Here is a 15791-nt window from a genome sequence, read left to right on the forward strand (position 1 = left end):
CGGGGCATTAGAGAGGAGACCCAAACAGCCTCATATTGTAGTAATACATTTTTCAGTAAAGCAATCTTAAAACCAATGAATATTGCATTATTAAGCCAAGAAGGAGAATGGGCATATAGCCAAGCAGAGAAAGTCCCAGAACTAGTGGATCCAAGCCAATGGCTCCTGTTGCTGCTAATAAAGCAATAATGATGCTCGACATTCTATTTTAGTTTTGTAGATATATTAAATTAAATTCCAAATATAGCTATATTTTTTTTCATTTATGTATTAGATTTTTTTTATTCTTATCCACATTTAAATAAGGAAAAGGTTTATTGCATTAAACGGCAACATAAAAGTCCAAAACAAGACAATACAAAAAAGCTTACATCCACATAGATATCCAAAGGCAGTAATTACAGGAACATTGACACAGATAGATGTCCGTGTCCAGATACTCATATCAAATACAATGCTGGTGTAGCGCCCCCTTACTTTCAGTATGGGCACTACGCTAAAGTTAGTGGGGGAATGGGAGAGTTATTTTGCTCCCATTCATAATTTGTTAAATTTTGGGCTGCTGTCATTCCAGAACTGTCCTGTAGGTCAGTCTGCGCTCCAGGGATGCGATCCCATCCCTGGGTGACAGTTGGCGCTAGAGGGTTTCTGGCAAAGCCACTTTTCCCCAGCAGCCAATTAGAGGAGTTTTCCCTCGCGGAGCATGCTGGGGGAGAGTATATCTGTGGCGGACGCCATTTTTGTTGGTTCTTCGCGGGTTCCTGGTTCCAGGTGCGGCACCCACCTTCAGGGTGTGCGCACATCGCGGGCCCCACCACTATGGCCTACCTGACCTGGGGTCACGCGCTACGTGGAGTTCCAGACTCTGGCCCCTCCTGGCCTGGAGTGACTGATGCTACTAAGGGGCCCCAGTGACTTACTGGGTCCCCCTTCTACTGAGGAGATCCCAGGCTGTGTGCCACATGGTGGGGGATCGGCTTGAGGAGAACCCAGGGAAGGTTATCCAAGAGGGCTTGAACGAACCATCGGGGATCTGGTGACCGGAGCATTGACAGGTACACTTCCACTGTCAACCGGTGACCCTGACTTAATCTACTGGGAGGATTCGCTCGATCCATTCAGCTCATCTAAGTACTAGGCCTGTGGCAGAGGTCCCTAGAGCCAGGTCTGTGGCAGAGACCTGTTCCTCCCAGCAACCTAAAGTGACACTTCGGCTGCCAGACTCATGGCAGGAGTCTGTCCGGGGGCACTTCACCCACTCTGGCTAGAGTGGCGATGAACTGTATCTACTACTACTGAGAGCAGGATTGCTCTTGTCCATATCCAAGCCTGATACTGCAAAGTTCTCTTGCTTTTCTCTCTACCTCATGTTGATGTTGGTCATGTTGGGCCGAGAATAAAGCATTCAGAAAAACCTTTATTTGATGACTGGACATTCGCTTACTAATCTACTCATCAACTTCACCCCTAGACAACGGTAAGAGGTAACTTAATACGCCGGTCCCAAAACAACCAGCGGCTCCTGCGGGGGTAGCGCTACACTGGTATTGTGCAAACTTGACTCCATCCAACCTAAGGTGCAACAAGGGCACATATAATCATCCTAATTTAAATGAACATCAGAACTCTATGGTCTATTTGGACACAGGAACAACCTCTGATAAACAAGTTCCTGTGGGCTGAAGCCAGGGATGTCTAACCACAGTCCCAAACCTTTTCTATCTTACCGGGGCAACTTTGTCATGTAAAAATATGGTGTTCTAGAAGCAGAGCATTTCCCACAGCAGAAAACCCTTGTGTGTAGGGGGGTCAGGGGATTTCCACAGTATTAGAATGACACTGTGGGCGTGGAAAAGGGACCTTCCCACTGCTATCCTAGAGTATTCAGCTTCAATGATTTCCTCTAAAACATTTAAGAGAAAGCATTTGGGGTCCAGTGGGATGTTTACCTTAAATACCATGTTTAATGTATCTAAAACCAACCCCTAATAGTGATGAAGTTTTGGGCAATGCCTTAATAGATGGATTATGTCACAGTGGTCCCTTCTGCATCTTTGGTAAGATGGTTCCGTACTGTATCCCATCTTATAAAGCTTCAGGGGAGTGTAGTGAGAGAGTAGGAGAATGTAAATTTGAGAGAGCTTCTGGGCCAAAGAGCAGGTTACCACAGCCTGAAACGCCACTTACTATTGATCACCTCATCGAACCTAGGTCTCTCTCCCAAAGCAAAGTCGCTTTGCTAGGGTGGAACAACAAACATGCTATAACATTGTGAAATAAGGCCCTTAGAGCTTTCAGCCATTTTGATGAAGTTGAAAATAGGGGGGGGGGGGTAGATGCCATTCCTGCATGGCCCCCTGTGCCCTGACTGCATATCAAGATTGTATGTACAAAAACTACGTATGGGCGGGGAGTATACGTCTTGCAGGGAAGCAGGTAAAGGTAACAAAAACATCCTTAAAAACCTGAGACATAGTAACTATCCCACTTGCCTTCCACCGAGCGCCATGCTCTAACTTGGCTAGTACTGAATAGTTCTCGTTACGCCGTATCGGGCTATACTTTGTATATCTAGTGACATGTTGTAGGTACTTAACCTTGTTTCATGTTTTTTTAATAAGACTGTATGTCGGTAGGAGCTTATTTGGTTTAGCAAAACTAAGGGCCTCAAGACTCTCTGAGATTGATTCTCTCTGGACATGGGCCAGCATAATACGGGTCATGGAGGCAATGTGATCTCCAACAGATTGTGTAGAGGCAAATTCAGGGCCAATTAAATGCTGCAGTTGTAGTTGGTAGTTGTTTCTGTGGACTTCCCCAGTCTTTGGAAGGCAGTGAGGTGTGCATTATCCACATATACTAATATGTTAAGATAAGAGTCTGATAACAAGTTTGGACTTACCACACAGTGCAGGAGAGTAAACATTGTGATATGCTCCGTAGGGGATTTGTGTATTGGGTAGAGAAGCTGGGGCATCAGAATCATTTTAATGAGATTTGTCTTACCTGCAATTGACAATGGCAATTTATTCCAAATGTTATTTTATCAAAGAATTTGTTTAGCAGGAGGGAGATGTTTAGTGAACCATAATCTAAGGCAAAGGACGTCACATAGAATCCCAAATACTTAAATTTATCTGTTATAGGTATAACAAGCGGGGGCAATTGGTTGTGTAGAATCACCATCCAGTAGGAGCAGTGCTGATTTGGTCCAATTGATCATCAGTTCGGAATATCAGTCTAGAACAGTGTCCGTGATACTCTTTTTATTTGCACTAACAAACAATTTCCCAGGAAAAGCTTTCAGGATATGTCCTCTTCTTCAAGGTCCAAGCAGTACTGCTTGGACCTTGAAGAAAGGGACATACCCCGAAAACTTGTCCTGAAAAATCATGTTAGTGCAAATATAAAACTATCACGAACAGTACTCAATTTTCTCTGTCACAATTGCACTAATATGGGTAGAATCACCTTAAGTATATTTATATACATTTGTTATACTTATAGGTTTTTAAGCCCAAATTTACTATCAATTAATTAATTTAACCCCTTCCCGCTGAGCGTACGCATACTGTATATGCTGCCTCGTCTTTCAGGGGTTATACCCAGATGTTGCCTGCAATTGCAGGCATCAGCCCAGTACTGTTTTTTAGAGTGGGCAGTTGGCTCTTCAGGGATAACAACTGATGCATCTTAAAGCCGCTCGGCTGTTTTACTGGAGGAGCGAGAGACTCGGTCCACTTACGCCGGCTAGAGAGAGACTGGCACAAAGCCGGAAACGGCTATGTTTCAGTCTTTTCTCTGTAAACACGCATAACAAAAAATAAATAAATAAAGCGCCGCCGTCCCCGCGAGCTCGCGCATCACACATAAGTCGCACCCACATATGTAATCAGTGTTCAAATCACACATGTGAGGTATTGCCATGATTGTCAAAACGAGAGCAATAATTCTAACTTCTCTGTAACTCCAACCTGGTAGCCATTATTTTTTTTTTAAAGTGCCACCTATGGAGATTTTTAGGTATCGTAGTTTGTCGTCATTCCACGAGTGTGCGCAATTTTAAAGCATGACATGTTGGGTATCTATTTACTTGGCGTAACATCATCCTTCACATGATACAAAACAATTGAGCTAAATTTACTGTTTAGTTTATTTTCAGTTCCTGAACGTGTCTTTTTTCCTAACAAATTGCATTTGAAAGACCACTGCGCAAATATATTGTGAGTGAGTGAGTGAATTACTTATATAGCGCTACAAATGCGAACTGAATCGAATTGTGATATAAAATATTGAAACATTCGCAATTTTATTCTCTAGATTCTCTGCTAAAAATATATATACAATGTTCGGGGGTTCTTTTTTTTTTTTTTTTTCTTCCGCTCAGACATAACTTTCTTGGTGACTTTCTCATGGAAGATGGACCCCCATCGTCTCCGTAGAAGTTTAGCATCATATGCGGAGAATTATTTACTTTTTCTATATTTGCATGCTAAACAGTTGTGTTTTTTTTTATTTTAAAAATAAATAAGTATACTTCAAAAACAATACAGGGATACCTTAATTGAGCCGACCTGACCCCCCCCCCCCCCACCATCTCGTGACTCCACTACCCCATCTTTACTAATTTGGCCCTATAGCGGCTTAACCTTTCTATAAATCTCTCATGTTTTCCGCGAAGCTCCGGGTTCTTTTGAATTCCTTCCAGGTTACCCATTTGTCCCTGTGAACTACATTTTCCTCATCCACACCATTCTTCCATTCCTCCCTCCTATATGTATCCTCCACGGAAACCATCCACTCCCAGACTTGTGGGCTTTCCGCTTCCCTCCACTTCCTAGGTATCAGTCGTTTGGCTGCATTGAGTAGATGGGGGGTCAGGGATCTTTTATATTCTTTTAAGGACTCTTCCCCCCCATGGAACAGGACCACCCATGGGTCTTCTTTTATCTCTTTCTTAGTTATGACCTTGATCAGTAACAGGATTTTTTTCCAATAGTTTTTTATTTTCGGGCAGTCCCACCACAGGGGAGCCATCGTCCCCCTTACTTCGCATCCTCTCCAACATTCCGCTGACTGCCCTTCTCTATAATAGCTAGTTTTGTCAGGGGTAGCATACCAGCCCTTTATGCATTTGAAATTCATTTCGGCGGTCCTTACATCTACTGCCGAGGTATGGGTCAGGTTAATAATTCTTGCTGCAGACGTTTTCCCTCTAGGTACCTCCAATTCTCTTTCCCATTTTAAGACATATTTTGGTATCTCTGACTCCCCTCCTTTCAGCAGAAACCTATAAATTTTGGATATGTTGCCTTTTGAACTTTCGGTTATACAGAGTTGTTCAATCAATGTATACTCCTTACATGAGCGCAAGGGTAACGGTAGGCGCTTAATATAGAGAGAAAGCTGTAGATATCGCCATTCATTTAACGACATAGATTCTATCTCGTGAAGTGTCAGAATTTTATCCTTTTGAATTATATCCCTAACTAGGGATGAGCTCCGCGTTCGATTCGAACATATGTTCGACTCGAACATCGGTCGTTCGATCGTTCGTCGAAACTCGAACAAAACGGGTCGTTCGCGCCAAATTCGAGTGACGCAAAACGTCCCATAATTCACTGGGGCGTTGAGCGCTGATGATTGGCCAAGCATGCTGTATGTCCCGCATGCTTGGCCAATCACAGCGCTCAAAAAACGAAGAGCCATAATTGGCCAAAGCCAGGGTGGCTTTGGCCAATTATGGCTCAGGGGGATTAGTACACGCCCCCCACTAAAAAAAGGCAGCCTGCACGGCTGCCTAGTGTAGTGTGTTGGCGGTTCTAGAGAAGATCAGTCAGTCAGACAGAGAGAGATAGAGAGATAGAGACACAGTGTCTTAACTAGATAGATAGATAGATAGATAGATAGATAGATAGATAGATAGATAGATAGATAGATAGATAGATAGATAGATAGATAGATAGATAGATAGATAGATAGATAGATAGATAGATAGATAGATAGATAGATAGATAGATAGATAGATAGATAGATAGATAGATAGATAGATAGATAGATAGATAGATAGATAGATAGATAGATAGATAGATAGATAGATAGATAGATAGATAGATAGATAGATAGATAGATTAGGAAGTGTAGTCAGTATAGTTAAAAGTACAGTTTGTAGAGAATATATTCACATCCTTAGGCGTTGTCAATATATTTATAAACTGTACAGCTCAGCTAGTTTATCTATCAGGCAGGAGATTGTTCTACATGCAGCGCTCTAACGTGTTGTATTGCCTGCATTAGGGATTTACTTTAAATATAATTATTCTGTGTTATTTAACGTGTGCTAGTTAATTGCACACACAGACGCATTACCTGTTACTGCACGTGTGCAATTTATTTGCACAGAAGCGCAGTCGCTGTTAATGCAACTGGGCTATTGAATTGCACAGAAACGCAGTCGCTATTACTGCGTGTGTGCTGTTTAATAGCAACTAAAGGCAGTTGGTGTCACTGCGTGCGTGCTGTTAAATCGCATTTGACCGCAGTCGCTATTACTGCGTGCGTGCTGTTTAATAGCAACTAAAGGCAGTTGGTGTCACTGCGTGCGTGCTGTTAAATCGCATTTGACCGCAGTCGCTATTACTGCGTGCGTGCTGTTTAATAGCAACTAAAGGCAGTTGGTGTCACTGCGTGCGTGCTGTTAAATCGCATTTGACCGCAGTCGCTATTACTGCGTGCGTGCTGTTTAATAGCAACTAAAGGCAGTTGGTGTCACTGCGTGCGTGCTGTTAAATCGCATTTGACCGCAGTCGCTATTACTGCGTGCGTGCTGTTTAATAGCAACTAAAGGCAGTTGGTGTCACTGCGTGCGTGCTGTTAAATCGCATTTGACCGCAGTCGCTATTACTGCGTGCGTGCTGTTTAATAGCAACTAAAGGCAGTTGGTGTCACTGCGTGCGTGCTGTTAAATCGCATTTGACCGCAGTCGCTATTACTGCGTGCGTGCTGTTTAATAGCAACTAAAGGCAGTTGGTGTCACTGCGTGCGTGCTGTTAAATCGCATTTGACCGCAGTCGCTATTACTGCGTGCGTGCTGTTTAATAGCAACTAAAGGCAGTTGGTGTCACTGCGTGCGTGCTGTTAAATCGCATTTGACCGCAGTCGCTATTACTGCGTGCGTGCTGTTTAATAGCAACTAAAGGCAGTTGGTGTCACTGCGGCTATTTTGTTACTTTACACTTGAGCCAAGTCGCTCTTACTGTGTGGTTGCTGTTTAATACCATCTGAAAGCAGTTGGTGTGACAGCGACTATTTTGTTACTTTACACTTGAACCAAGTCGCTCTTACTGTGTGATTGCTGTTTAATACCATCTGAACGCAGTCGGTGTGACAGCGACTATTTTGTTACTTTACACTTGAGCCAAGTCGCTCTTACTGTGTGGTTGCTGTTTAATACCATCTGAAAGCAGTTGGTGTGACAGCGACTATTTTGTTACTTTACACTTGAACCAAGTCGCTCTTACTGTGTGATTGCTGTTTAATACCATCTGAACGCAGTCGGTGTGACAGCGACTATTTTGTTACTTTACACTTGAGCCAAGTCGCTCTTACTGTGTGGTTGCTGTTTAATACCATCTGAACGCAGTTGGTGTGACAGCGACTATTTTGTTACTTTACACTTGAGCCAAGTCGCTCTTACTGTGTGGTTGCTGTTTAATACCATCTGAACGCAGTCGGTGTGACAGCGACTACTTTGTTACTTTACACTTGAGCCAAGTCGCTCTTACTGTGTGGTTGCTGTTTAATACCATCTGAACGCAGTTGGTGTGACAGCGACTATTTTGTTACTTCACACTTGAGCCAAGTCGCTCTTACTGTGTGGTTGCTGTTTAATACCATCTGAACGCAGTCGGTGTGACAGCGACTATTTTGTTACTTCACACTTGAGCCAAGTCGCTCTTACTGTGTGGTTGCTGTTTAATACCATCTGAACGCAGTTGGTGTGACAGCGACTATTTTGTTACTTTACACTTGAACCAAGTCGCTCTTACTGTGTGATTGCTGTTTAATACCATCTGAACGCAGTCGGTGTGACAGCGACTACTTTGCTACTTTACACTTGAGCCAAGTCGCTCTTACTGTGTGGTTGCTGTTTAATACCATCTGAACGCAGTTGGTGTGACAGCGACTATTTTGTTACTTTACACTTGAACCAAGTCGCTCTTACTGTGTGATTGCTGTTTAATACCATCTGAACGCAGTCGGTGTGACAGCGACTACTTTGTTACTTTACACTTGAGCCAAGTCGCTCTTACTGTGTGGTTGCTGTTTAATACCATCTGAACGCAGTTGGTGTGACAGCGACTATTTTGTTACTTTACACTTGAACCAAGTCGCTCTTACTGTGTGATTGCTGTTTAATACCATCTGAACGCAGTCGGTGTGACAGCGACTACTTTGTTACTTTACACTTGAGCCAAGTCGCTCTTACTGTGTGGTTGCTGTTTAATACCATCTGAACGCAGTTGGTGTGACAGCGACTACTTTGTTACTTTACACTTGAACCAAGTCGCTCTTACTGTGTGATTGCTGTTTAATACCATCTGAACGCAGTCGGTGTGACAGCGACTACTTTGTTACTTTACACTTGAGCCAAGTCGCTCTTACTGTGTGGTTGCTGTTTAATACCATCTGAACGCAGTTGGTGTGACAGCGACTATTTTGTTACTTTACACTTGAACCAAGTCGCTCTTACTGTGTGATTGCTGTTTAATACCATCTGAACGCAGTCGGTGTGACAGCGACTACTTTGTTACTTTACACTTGAGCCAAGTCGCTCTTACTGTGTGATTGCTGTTTAATACCATCTGAAAGCAGTTGGTGTGACAGCGACTATTTTGTTACTTTACACTTGAACCAAGTCGCTCTTACTGTGTGATTGCTGTTTAATACCATCTGAACGCAGTCGGTGTGACAGCGACTATTTTGTTACTTTACACTTGAGCCAAGTCGCTCTTACTGTGTGGTTGCTGTTTAATACCATCTGAAAGCAGTTGGTGTGACAGCGACTATTTTGTTACTTTACACTTGAGCCAAGTCGCTCTTACTATGTGGTTGCTGTTTAATACCATCTGAACGCAGTTGGTGTGACAGCGACTATTTTGTTACTTTACACTTGAGCCAAGTCGCTCTTACTGTGTGGTTGCTGTTTAATACCATCTGAACGCAGTCGGTGTGACAGCGACTACTTTGTTACTTTACACTTGAGCCAAGTCGCTCTTACTGTGTGGTTGCTGTTTAATACCATCTGAACGCAGTTGGTGTGACAGCGACTATTTTGTTACTTCACACTTGAGCCAAGTCGCTCTTACTGTGTGGTTGCTGTTTAATACCATCTGAACGCAGTCGGTGTGACAGCGACTATTTTGTTACTTCACACTTGAGCCAAGTCGCTCTTACTGTGTGGTTGCTGTTTAATACCATCTGAACGCAGTTGGTGTGACAGCGACTATTTTGTTACTTTACACTTGAACCAAGTCGCTCTTACTGTGTGATTGCTGTTTAATACCATCTGAACGCAGTCGGTGTGACAGCGACTACTTTGTTACTTTACACTTGAGCCAAGTCGCTCTTACTGTGTGGTTGCTGTTTAATACCATCTGAACGCAGTTGGTGTGACAGCGACTATTTTGTTACTTTACACTTGAACCAAGTCGCTCTTACTGTGTGATTGCTGTTTAATACCATCTGAACGCAGTCGGTGTGACAGCGACTACTTTGTTACTTTACACTTGAGCCAAGTCGCTCTTACTGTGTGGTTGCTGTTTAATACCATCTGAACGCAGTTGGTGTGACAGCGACTATTTTGTTACTTTACACTTGAACCAAGTCGCTCTTACTGTGTGATTGCTGTTTAATACCATCTGAACGCAGTCGGTGTGACAGCGACTACTTTGTTACTTTACACTTGAGCCAAGTCGCTCTTACTGTGTGGTTGCTGTTTAATACCATCTGAACGCAGTTGGTGTGACAGCGACTATTTTGTTACTTTACACTTGAACCAAGTCGCTCTTACTGTGTGATTGCTGTTTAATACCATCTGAACGCAGTCGGTGTGACAGCGACTATTTTGTTACTTTACACTTGAGCCAAGTCGCTCTTACTGTGTGGTTGCTGTTTAATACCATCTGAACGCAGTTGGTGTGACAGCGACTATTTTGTTACTTTACACTTGAACCAAGTCGCTCTTACTGTGTGATTGCTGTTTAATACCATCTGAACGCAGTCGGTGTGACAGTGACTATTTTGTTACATAACACCTGAACGCATAACTATGGCTGGAAGGACAAAGAGAGGCAGAGAGTCACGAGGGCAAGCAGGCTCTGCATCTAGAGGTAACGCTGGTGATGGATGTGGTGCATCCTCTTCAGCACGTGGCCGTGGCCGCTCGTCCTTCTTTTCGGGAGCTGGCCGTGTTGAGCCTCAACATGCTGAGAAATTAGTTGAGTGGATGACCAAGCCGTCCTCATCCTCCTCATCCTCTCTCACACAGACTGATTATAGTTTGTCTGGCAAAGCAGCTGCCAAGGCGTCCTCTACCCTCTGCACAATGGGATCACACAATCCTTCCCTAGTCCCACCGTGTCCTCCTGAGGAGTCCCCCGAACTGTTTCAACACAGTGTTGGGTACATGCTAGCTGAAGATGCACAGCGTTTTGAAGACTCCGATGACGGAACACTGATAGAGGAAGGCATTGATGTGAGCCCAGGGAGAGGGGGTGGCCGAGAGGGACAACAATCTGGGAGTGATGTTCCCCCAGCTGGAGCATACTGCCAGGTTGTCGCCAGTGATGATGAGGAGGGAGGGGATGATGAGGTCATTGACTCTACCTGGGTGCCTGGTAGGAGAGAGGAGGAGGAGGAAGAGGACGAGGCACAGGCACATCTTCAAAGAGGCAGGAAGCCCTCCAGGGGTCAGCTTAAGGGCAGTACACCAACTGCATTACGTGGCGCTGCTGTGTCTCAACGGTACAGCAAAAGTTCTTTGGTGTGGGCCTTTTTTGAAACCTGTCCATCAGATGCTACCTTTGCTGTTTGCAACATATGTCTCAAGCGTATCTCGCGTGGCCAAAACATCACCCGCTTGGGCACCACATGCTTGTCCAGACATATGTCGACCTGCCATGCAGCTCGTTGGCAGGCATACCAGAAAGACCCACACCAAAGACCAAAGCGGTCCTCCCCTTGCCCTTCTGTGACCTCAAACCCCACTAGACCCCTAGTCCTCTCTGCAGCCTGCACCGAAGGTGTAGAAATAGGTGTGTCACAACGTAGTAGTGGTAGTACATCCGGCCAATCTACTGATATTACCAGACAAATTTCCCTGCCCCAGCTGCTGCAGCGCCGAAAGAAGTACGCTCCCAGCCATCCACATGCCCAGCGGTTGAATGCTAGCTTAGCAAAATTGCTAGCACTTCAACTGCTACCTTTTCAGTTGGTAGATTCTGCCCCCTTCCGTGAGTTTGTGGAATGTGCAGTACCTCAGTGGCAAGTACCCAAACGCCACTTTTTTTCACGGAAGGCGATTCCGGCTCTCTACCGGCATGTGGAAGGCAATGTCCATACCTCGCTGGACAGGGCGGTCAGTGGTAAGGTGCATCTTACCGCTGACTCATGGTCCAGCAGGCATGGACAGGGACGTTACCTGTCTTTTACGGCCCATTGGGTGACTCTGCTGGCAGCTGGGAAGGACGCAGGTCAAGGCACAGTAGTTTTGGAGGTTGTTCCACCACCACGCCTCCAAAACACTACAACTGCTTGTGACACACCTCTCTCCTCCACCCCCTCCTCTTCTTCTTCCTCTGTGGCCTCTTCCTGTGGTGATGTTGGCTCAGAACCAGCCGTGCTCCGTAGGCGTACGACGGGCTACGCAGGAATGCAGGCCAAGAGATGCCATGCGGTCCTAGAGCTGGTGTGCTTGGGAGACAGGAGCCACACTGGGGAAGAGGTTCTTTCAGCTCTGCAGGGGCAGGCTCAGAGGTGGTTGACGCCACGCCAGCTGAAGCCTGGAATGGTGGTCAGCGATAATGGCACCAACCTCCTCTCTGCCCTGCGACGTGGAAAACTCACCCATGTGCCCTGTTTTGCGCATGTTCTCAATTTGGTGGTGCAGCGGTTCTTGGGCAGGTACCCTGGCTTACAGGATGTCCTGAGGCAGGCCAGGAAAGTCTGTGTGCATTTCCGGAGGTCATATAATGCCACTGCTCGGCTGACAGACCTCCAGAGGGAATACAACCTGCCCAAGAACCGCCTAATCTGTGACATGCCCACCAGATGGAACTCTACGTTGGCCATGCTGCAGCGGCTGCACACGCAGCAGAGGGCCATCAATGAGTACCTGTGCCAATATGGCAGCAGAACTGGCTCAGGGGAGCTTGGGTTTTTTTCACCACGCCAGTGGGCCTTGATCAGGGATGCATGCACTGTCCTGTCACCATTTGAGGAGGCCACGAGGATGGTGAGCAGTGACAGTGCATGCATCAGTGAGACTGTCCCGCTTATTCACATGTTGGAGCACACCCTACGTGGAATAATGGACAGGGCCCTTGAGGCAGAACAGAGGGAGGAAGAGGAGGACTTCCTTACCTCTCAAGGCCCCCTTTATCCAGACACTGTTCCTGCTTGCCCACCTGGAACACAGGAAGAGGAGGAGGAGGATGAGGAAGAGGAGGAGGAGGAGGAGGATTGTATCAGCAGCATGGAGGTGGAGCCTAGCACTCAGCATCAACAGCAGCAGTCTTCAAGGGATCATTTACAGTCCCAAGGAACACGTGGACTTTTACGTGGCTGGGATGAGGTGGCTGAGGATCCTGTCGTCCTCAGTGACCCAGAGGACTGTGCCCCGAATGCCTCTGCAAACCTACGCTGCATGGCCTCCCTGATTCTGCAAAGCCTGCGTAAGGATCCTCGTGTACGTGCTATCAAGGAGAGGGATCATTACTGGCTGGCAACTCTCCTTGATCCACGCTACAAGAGTAAGGTAACGGATCTTATGTTGCCATCGCAGAGGGAGCAGAAAATGAAACTACTGCGGGAGGCCTTGCAGAAGGGTCTGTGCAATGCGTTCCCAGAACCGGGGGGATTACCAAAACCTGGCCCTGGACAACGTCTTGCTGAGGCTTCGGTGAGTCAGAGAAGGAGCGGTGGAGAAGGTGGCCGTCTGAGCGATGCGTTCAGACAATTTTTTTGTCCGCAGCCCCAAGGTCTGACCGGTTCCAGCAACCATCGCCAGCGTCTGGTTTACATGGTCCGGGAATACCTAGCGGCAAGATCCGACTTGGACACCTTCCCCACGAAAAATCCTCTGGCTTACTGGGTCTTGAGGATGGATCACTGGCCAGAGCTTGCACAGTACGCAATTGAGCTACTGGCTTGCCCTGCATCCAGTGTTCTTTCAGAACGTACATTCAGTGCTGCTGGAGGCTTTGTGACCGATCACAGGGTACGCCTCTCCACCGACTCTGTTGATCGACTGACCTTCATCAAAATGAATCAGGCTTGGATCAACACCGGCTACCAAGCACCTGATGCTGATGTTACTGAATAAGAATTTTGTGTTGAAATATCAGATCCCTTTGAGACTGCTGATGCTGAGTGACTGTCCTGTTGTGCTGCTGATGGAATATCCTTCTCCTCCTCACTTTTCATGCTGTTAGCTAGTAAGAAATTTTGTTTTTCTGTGCTCCGCCACCAGTGCCTAAGGCCTAATTTTTCTGCCCCTGTTTAACAGGGGCGCCTAATAACAATTTTTGATGCAATACTTTGCACGTGGCCTAAGGCCTAATTTTTGTGCCCCTGTGTAACGGGCGTCTAATAACAATTTTTGATGCAATACTTTGCATGTGGCCTAAGGCACAATTTTTGTGCCCCTGTGTAACAGGGGCGTCTAATAACAATTTTTGATGCAATACTTTGCACGTGGCTCCTTGTTGCGCTCCAATTACAGATATTGGGAGGGGTTGCAGTGTTATGTTGCGCCTAATAACAATTTTGGATGCAATACTTTGCACGTGGCCTAAGGCCTAATTTTTCTGTCCCTGTGTAACAGGGGTGTCTAATAACAATTTTTGATGCAATACTTTGCATGTGGCCTAAGGCCTAAGGCACAATTTTTGTGCCCCTGTGTAACAGGGGCGTCTAATAACAATTTTTGATGCAATACTTTGCACGTGGCCTAAGGCACAATTTTTGTGCCCCTGTGTAACAGGGGCGCCTAATAACAATTTTTGATGCAATACTTTGCACGTGGCTCCTTGTTGCGCTCCAATTACAGATATTGGGAGGGGTTGCAGTGTTATGTTGCGCCTACGGACACATTTTTATGCCCCTGTGTAACAAGGGCGCCTAATAACAATTTTTGATGCAATACTTTGCACGTGGCTCCTTGTTGCGCTCCAATTACAGATATTGGGAGGGGTTGCAGTGTTATGTTGCGCCTACGGACACATTTTTATGCCCCTGTGTAACAAGGGCGCCTAATAATTTTTGATGCAATACTTTGCACGTGGCTCCTTGTTGCGCTCCAATTACAGATATTGGGAGGGGTTGCAGTGTTATGTTGTGCCTACGGACACATTTTTATGCCCCTGTGTAACAAGGGCGCCTAATAACAATTTTTGATGCAATACTTTGCACGTGGCTCCTTGTTGCGCTCCAATTACAGATATTGGGAGGGGTTGCAGTGTTATGTTGCGCCTACGGACACATTTTTATGCCCCTTTGTAACAAGGGCGCCTAATAACAATTTTTGATGCAATACTTTGCACGTGGCTCTTTGTTGCGCTACAATTACAGTATGTTTGAGGGGTGCCCTTTTTTCTACAATTTTGCTTTCCCAAAAAGATAATGCCACCCCCCCACCACCCCTAAAATAATCAAGATATTGTTCCCAGACAGCACGTGCGCAACCAGTATTAAATTACTTTGTTCTTATAATAATTTAATGTTGTGCAGGGACATTTCTAAACATGTGCCACTACTAGAGACACACAGCAGGTGTGATATTTGAAGGAATTTTTCATTTTTTTTTTTCACTTTAAACATCATTAAAATCGCTGCTCCGCAAAAACGTCCGTTTTTAAAATATTTTTTTCGATTGATACATGTTCCCTGGGGCAAGACCCGGGTTCTGAAAGACGTTTACCAACATTAAATTGAATATTGGTCTTTAAAATGATCGTTTTTGAATTCGAACGTTCGAGTCCCATAGACTTCAATGGGGTTCTAAATGTTCGCGCGAACCCGCGGTCTGTTCGAACGTTCTGATGCGAACCGAACCCGGGTATGTTCGGCTCATCCCTATCCCTAACCTGGGTTCTATTTCTAATCCAATTACCACCCACCCCTTTTGTCCCTGGTGCAAAGTTTTCATTATCTTTAAGATCTATTAGTGGGGAATTAAATTTCGATTTCAATTGTTTGTGTAATCTATCCCAAATCCGTAGTGCGTTGCGTGTTATTTTGTGCGTGGACGTGTGTAAGGTTCTATATTGTGGTGGATTCCAAATTATTCTCCCTAATTGTGCCCTTGCAAGTGCGCATTCAATGTTAATCCATCTTTTGTCGTGGTTCTCTATAGCCCACTCAATTACCCGAGAAAGAACCGTAGCATAGTGATATTTTCATGATGTCCGGGACCGACAATCCTCCCATTTTCTTATTCTGTCTTAGCACTTGAGCGGAGATCCTGTGCTTTTTATTTTTCCAAATGTAGTTCATCAGCAAGGAGTTTAGTA

Source organism: Rana temporaria, chromosome 13, assembly GCF_905171775.1.
Source record: "Rana temporaria chromosome 13, aRanTem1.1, whole genome shotgun sequence".
NCBI classification, from domain to species: domain Eukaryota; kingdom Metazoa; phylum Chordata; class Amphibia; order Anura; family Ranidae; genus Rana; species Rana temporaria.